A 6747-nucleotide genomic window follows, 5' to 3' on the forward strand; every position below is an offset into this window, starting at 1 on the left:
GGTCAGTTGGCAGTTTCTAATAAATAACTCCACAGCGAAGGTTTTCTACCTTAAAGTAGTCCTACTACGCCATAATTGAGTGTGTTATTGTGCCCCTGATGGCCCAGTTCATGTCCCAAATGACCTACAAAATGTATTTCGACGTATGTCCCTTGTGTACCGTTGATGTCGTCAACTCCGCTTGTGAAGTTCAGAGAGCATATCCAGTGATTTTACTTGTCACTTCCATGTGCTGTTTTCAAGCAAGTATACCTAACTAGAAAACAAGCCGGTGTGTGTCAAATAGCTTGGAAACACGGGGCATGCGCTGCTTTCTAGTTGAAAACCGTCAGAAACGGGCACCCGCCGAATCCTCAGAGGGATTTCGGCCAACCATGTTGAGCATAGCGGCAGAAGAAAAAACTTGTCCGCTGCAATCTGCTAATCATCCGTGGGAGCTGTTCTCACACAGACCAGATACAGCGTAACACATGCAATGTTCAGGAATTCACATGAGGCGAACACGCCTGTTCCAAAAATATCATTAACCACTGGTAATTTGAATCTCGGAGTCCCCATTAGGGGAGGGGCAGTTGCCCACTGCTCATTGTTTGCGTGCTCTGTTGCCAGGTCATACACTGCGCATCTCTCGGTCGCTTCCATTCAGCTCATTTGCACTCGGATCAGCTTGCATTAGAGTCATACCACTAAAGACATAAACACCAGTTGCGATGTATCAACTTGGAAAAGGTGGGCGTTTTTCATTACCAGCAAACTCAAGCATTCAGAACATGAGGGGCAGTCTCTCCAGAGTGCAGAACATTCCATCAGCTGTAAAGGTAAAATTGTACACGTCTTCCTGGTGTGTATTTCAGCATATTTTTGGTCACATTTCATCAGTTTGTTCCATATTAATGGGCAGTGATGTTTGCGTCTTTGGCGTGCCTATTTTCAGATCCTTCCTAAGAAGGTGTAATTTTGGCGCTCAGTGTCCCCTATTGCTCACAAACATGGTGGCTGTATGCATCCCTCAGATGCCTACTAAGATTCCATTGCTGGCAGAATGATGCCCCACACGTTTCACATTGTCGACGCGTTCTCTAACTGTGTACCGATCGCCGGTGTTGAAGGAGTTTCTCGCAACATGATAAGCACTTTCCGCATTCAGGACATGGATATCCTATTGCCTCGGATTCCCACACTGGATGTCTTGATATTCTGACAGGCATATTAACTCCACCGGAGTGAATTTGCTTCCTTGATTGTTGAAGGCCTCCCTTACTTCATAGTGATATTTCGGACAGATCACAGAGGACACCAGCAGTTCTGTCGATCTAATCGTGGCGTCTCTTAGCCACCGAGAAGTCATGGGATGGTCGACAGTGTAGAAAACGCTTTAGAGGTACCTCCTGATGTGTTACTCTGGTCTTGTCGTCCGTTCGATCAGCGCTGGAGCAGCCATCCTCCGCCCTATTTTCTGGCTGCCTATTGTGTAAATCCGCTGGTCGAAAATAAGAGGTGGAGAAAAAATATCAGTTACAGCATTTGTCCGCAACTGGCATGTACTGACTCGGATAGCAACAGACACGTAGGCGAGGAGTCGACACTGCGATTAGTATGAAAATACTTGGAAATTTTCATCGGACATTTGTGAACTTACCCTGTACCGGAGAGCCTGCTAGTACTGCCCAGCTGTTTCATCCTCAATGGGAATTATGCGCGGTGTGCACCTTCGAAGAGATTAGAAGTCAGATTCACTCCGTTCGTTTTTTGAACGCTAAAGCGGTAGATCGCTGGTAGATGATCAGCTGTTTGATTAACCCGCAAATACAAATATATCATAAAAACATTTAATCACTTACGGCATTCACGTGACGCGGACTGATCCGGATTTGTAAACTTGTCATTATTGCACCTAGTTTCGGTCCATTGCAGTTGACTCGTGTGTTAATGTAATTCATTTGCGCGGTATACAAATTTGAACTCAAGAGGCGTACCCAGAACCACCGCTATTTCGGCTTGAGAAACCTAGCACTCTCTCAAATCTGGTGACGCCTTATGTGCCATAGAGAGATATTTACCGCCGAGCGAATTGCTGTTGATATATATATTACCAGGTGGTCGGGTGATCGAATATTCCTGGAAAGCCTGAGCTGCACACGAGTGAGAGGACGATGGATGCATGTAACAGAACTACCATGTCTCTCGTTATTTCGCACACATTTAATTCACACAGAGGTTTAATTAGCCTTCGCCAACGTAGTCAGCACAGCGTGCTCCGCATAACAGTCATTTGTCACAGAGTCTTATGAATGTGATTAACCCAGGCAAAATTGCAATACCTCATAACTGAGGATTGTACGTGGTGTTTTAGAATAGGTTCCGACCAAGTTCATTACGAATTTCCAAAGCTCCATTTTGGCCGAATGCCTGGGTACTGAGTCCGGTGATTTATATGGGCAAGCATACATTTGGAACGACAATTCATGAACGTCAAAGCCGTAAAGAGGCATCATGTTTCAATGGAGTGCAAATATGGTTTGGTAGTCTTCCAGAAAAGAATAGTGACTTACATAAGGAAGCATATTCCGAGGACAGGCTGTTCAACCCCGCAATTGGAACAAACAGAATAGGTTGCATGGGATGCAGCAGAAACGGTGGATCATTACGTTAGGTGCCTCCGCTCTCACAACCTGGAACTCTAGTGAAAATGGCCGTCGGGATAGAGTGTATCAGGACCGTGATATAGTTTGTTGGATGAAATTCTTCGGGCGTGAAGGTATGAATTTTCAGTGATGCTGGGTTTTATTCTTTAGTGTCTGGACCTACTTATTCACATTGAAGATATCCAATGACTAATGCTCAAATCCAAACAAATGCTACAGAGCGACTCAACAAATTCCGCGACAAATCTCCGTTTTCGAGAGACCCGAAGCGAAGTTGCAAGAAGGAAACATACTGATCATATGCCTCCCCCATCAGTAGTGTCACCGTTTCACTAGTTTTAGCTTGCTCCTCACACCGGCTTTGACGAACCACTTTGCGACTTGTTAGCAGTTCGCCCAATTTTTCTACCGTGCAGGTACCAGATAGCAGTACTTATACCTGGAGATCCTACACATAAACTCTCACGCCCGTGCAGGACGCGTAGGTTGTAAACTGTCGCCAATTTATTTTATTACCTCGGAGCTGCTAGAGATAACTCCCAGACCACATATAGTGAGATGTCAATGCGACCAGACATTTGATGTTTGTTAGAGTATTCCGACTATTGGTGAATTCGGTCTGTGTGGAGTATTCGCGAAACCGCCTGTTGTCTCTATCGCGATTGGGCGACCTCATTTGTCGAGTATCCTGAAGTCCCAGGGCATTCTAACCCTTAAAATCTAAGCTAACCCAGGACCATGCATTTCGGGACCAACCGGCGTTTGGGCGTGGGGTGCACGTGATCATCTTGAACTGAAGCGGGATGAACCTCCACTAGAAATTCTCTGAAGGAACGGTGGATCATTACGTTGAATGCTTTCGCTCCCATCACCTGGAACTTCAGTGAAAATAACGTTCGGGATAGTGTGTATTAGCACCGTGATATTGTTCGGTCGATAAAATTCTTCGGGCGTGAAAATATGAATGTTCCGGGATTCTGTGTTTTAGTCCCTGGGGTCTGGACCCACTTAGGAAATTTGAGGACTTCAGAATGAGGAAAAGAATGGGGGCCTCTTCAAAGCATGTAGTGTTACGTTTCCTCGTCATTCACAAGAAACTTTGTCGTCTGAGTATAGGCGACGAAATTCCGGTGGGTAGTAGGCAACGTCTACAGCGAAAATATTAACTTCCATCGGGCTTTATATTTAATCTGATCTCAGGTAGGAAAATGCCCTATATCGTACTAGAACAAAACTGCCTGAACTGGGTACCTCACCCGATTCAACATTTGGATTCTACCATGTCATATTCTGCATCGCCGAATTTAGGCCACTCAAAAGACTACAAGGATAACAGCGCTGCTTTCAACAGGCTGTGGCGCTGCCTGTGCAACGCACTGCACAGCAAGGATAACTTGGAATTCTGCGTGGAGTTCTAAGTGGTGTAGGGTGTCCATCATAGCGTAACTGAGTGAGTGAAGCGTCCCATCCCGTCTTGCAGCCACGCAAAGATAAAACCCACACTGTAATGTGACATCCGTGTCCTAGGAGGCCAAGCAATATGCCTGCCAGGTGAACTCGGCGGGAAGAACGCCCTTCTTGAACAGACATTAAATCAAGCACTACAGACAACAACTGCAAATCCTTTCGTCGCACGATCGTTCACTACCACGTTGGAGACATTCTCGTGGTTGAGGTTGTACACAAATTTGACTTTCTACATGTGATGAAGCAAGTAACACAAACAGTCAGTTTGTTGTCGGTCAGTATGAGCAAGCTCGGGCACATTACCTTGGGTTTGACGAGAAAGGGTGTATTTTCTATTAGGCAATCACTAAATGTCAGAAACAAATGTGACACATAATATATCTTCACACCAACGAGCGACCCGGGAATGGTCCCCATGTTGGCGCTACAAACCTTAACGCAACTTGTTGTAAACCAAGGAAATCACAGACATTTTAGTATGGTTTGTCATGGAGGTTTTCTGGTAGAGTTAGTGAAACTCACGATTATTTTGGGCGTACCAAAATTAACTACACACATCAGCGTCAAACGTAGGTTGAAGATACCCATCAGAAGAGAGACTCGCCGTGCGTCTAGTTAGACCAGCCGTCGCTACCTGTTATGTGTGTGTGTTTCCAATGATCTTGTGTTGTGTGAACGTGCAATCTGAATTTGCTGATCACGTTTGTTAATAACGTAGTCTCTGGATGAATGAAATTCGATTCGTCTCATTACCTGATCAGCTTTGCACACTACTGCGCGTTTGATTTCCAGTTATTAGTATCCCGCCCAGAAAACTGGTGGGACGAATAAGTTACAGTGAACTAATTACGTTCTAGGATCCGAGTACATTTTCATACGTGATGCGCATTCTTCAGAAGGCTAACGAACAGAAGTCTGTTTAGCCTGTATCATAACTCACAGAAAGCTGGCTACATTTCGTCCGATGATAGAGCACCGCCATACGTATATGCGACCTACGATTCTAGTGATCTTGGAGTTCCATGGCGCACATGAATCGGTTGACCGGTCGGTTATCTTTGAGGAGCTCACTCATCAAGGAATGTCCACGAGGTTCTTGAACACAAAAAATTTATTGTAGTGCGAGTTTACGGAAAGACCTTCAAAAACCTCACTTTAAAAGCTGTGTCCGAAAGTGGTACCCACTCTCTCCACTCCCATTTAAATTCGTGATCGATGAAATCGCGGACTAACGCTAAAAGGCCTTCAAAACCCCGGTGTTCAAATTGACTCTTATGTAAATCTTGTTGATCTGGAATTTGCAGACGACATCGTTCTTGTCTTCTTGAAGCAAAAGTCAGTTTTTTATCTCGTATGCACTTTGAACTCACAAGGTTTACGGTCATGCTCGTGGACGTGCAGTCACTGAACGCGCCACTTAAAATCCAGGCAGATTTAGTGTAATTTGTGGAGCATTTTACGTATCATGATAACTGTATTAGTTCTGATTTTAGTGTGACAGATGTGGCCAATGTACTAATCCGCAGGCACCGGGTCGCGCCTGCTAATCAGAGACATCTATGGCGTGAGAGTGGTGCATCCCTGAACCTAAAGGGACGCGTGTATCAGGCTTCTTTCATTGGAACTTGCATTGATGGATGTGTCTAGCACCAGAGTTGGCGTTGTTTAGGCCATGTGTCGTGTATTCCGAAATGTCGTTTATCCAACAGACTAATTTTTCGTGTCCAGTTCGGAGTGGCATAAGCAGAGGATTGGTAAACTTTTGGCCCGGTGGATGGTTCTGAAAGAGATGGCGAAACAATCGGGTGCTGTCGGTGATAATCACCTTCCAGGATGGGAACCGCGTGATCAACATTTCCCAGGTTGTGGACGCTGTAAGATAAACCTGCTAACCATTGCCAGTAGCGCTCTTGTTGTCATTTTCTGTCCATTTGTCTGAATGAGCGTCTAGAAGTGTAGGCCCCTCGGAATAATTGTAGCGAGCCAGCATCTCGGCTGTGTAATGCTCAACACGGTATTACTCAACTCCGGTATGCCTGGACAGGTTCACACCATCCAGTGAGATTGCGTCCGCCAAAAGTGATGAATATTCACACCTCTTTCGGAAAGATTGAGCAAACTTCACTTCATCTTTAGGCTGTTCGACTCGCTGTATCAAGCTGCAATTCTATAGAAGAAAATGTTGATAGCTCAGGTAACTTTGGTGCCTGTTGGTTAAGGGGGCAAAGATCATACCTACAGTTACATTGGTCAATAACTCGGACAAACAAGAACTTCGGGCAACAAACTACTCGAATGATTCAGTGATTCGTGTTCCACAACTCAGAGCTAACATTCTCAGAATGTGTCACATGCTGCTACGCACGATGTCGACGATCCCGCGCTGTGCTCCGATTTCGGTCGCCATGTTTGAAGCTACTCGTTTGCAGAAATATTTGGGTAAATTGCGTAGGAGAAACGCGCCTTGCAATCCATCGAGTTCCTAGAGAAAGATGCGGAGACCGGACGACTTGTACATGACACCCAGTTCAGTGTGTTTGGATCATTCATCTAACGGGTATCGGGCGGTGGATGATGGGGTGTTCCGCTCGTTGTCGAAGGGAAGTGTGCCGTGAAGGTGACCGAAAGAAAAGGT

Source organism: Opisthorchis viverrini (genome assembly GCF_000715545.1).
Source record: "Opisthorchis viverrini unplaced genomic scaffold scaffold3299, whole genome shotgun sequence".
Classification (NCBI taxonomy): domain Eukaryota; kingdom Metazoa; phylum Platyhelminthes; class Trematoda; order Opisthorchiida; family Opisthorchiidae; genus Opisthorchis; species Opisthorchis viverrini.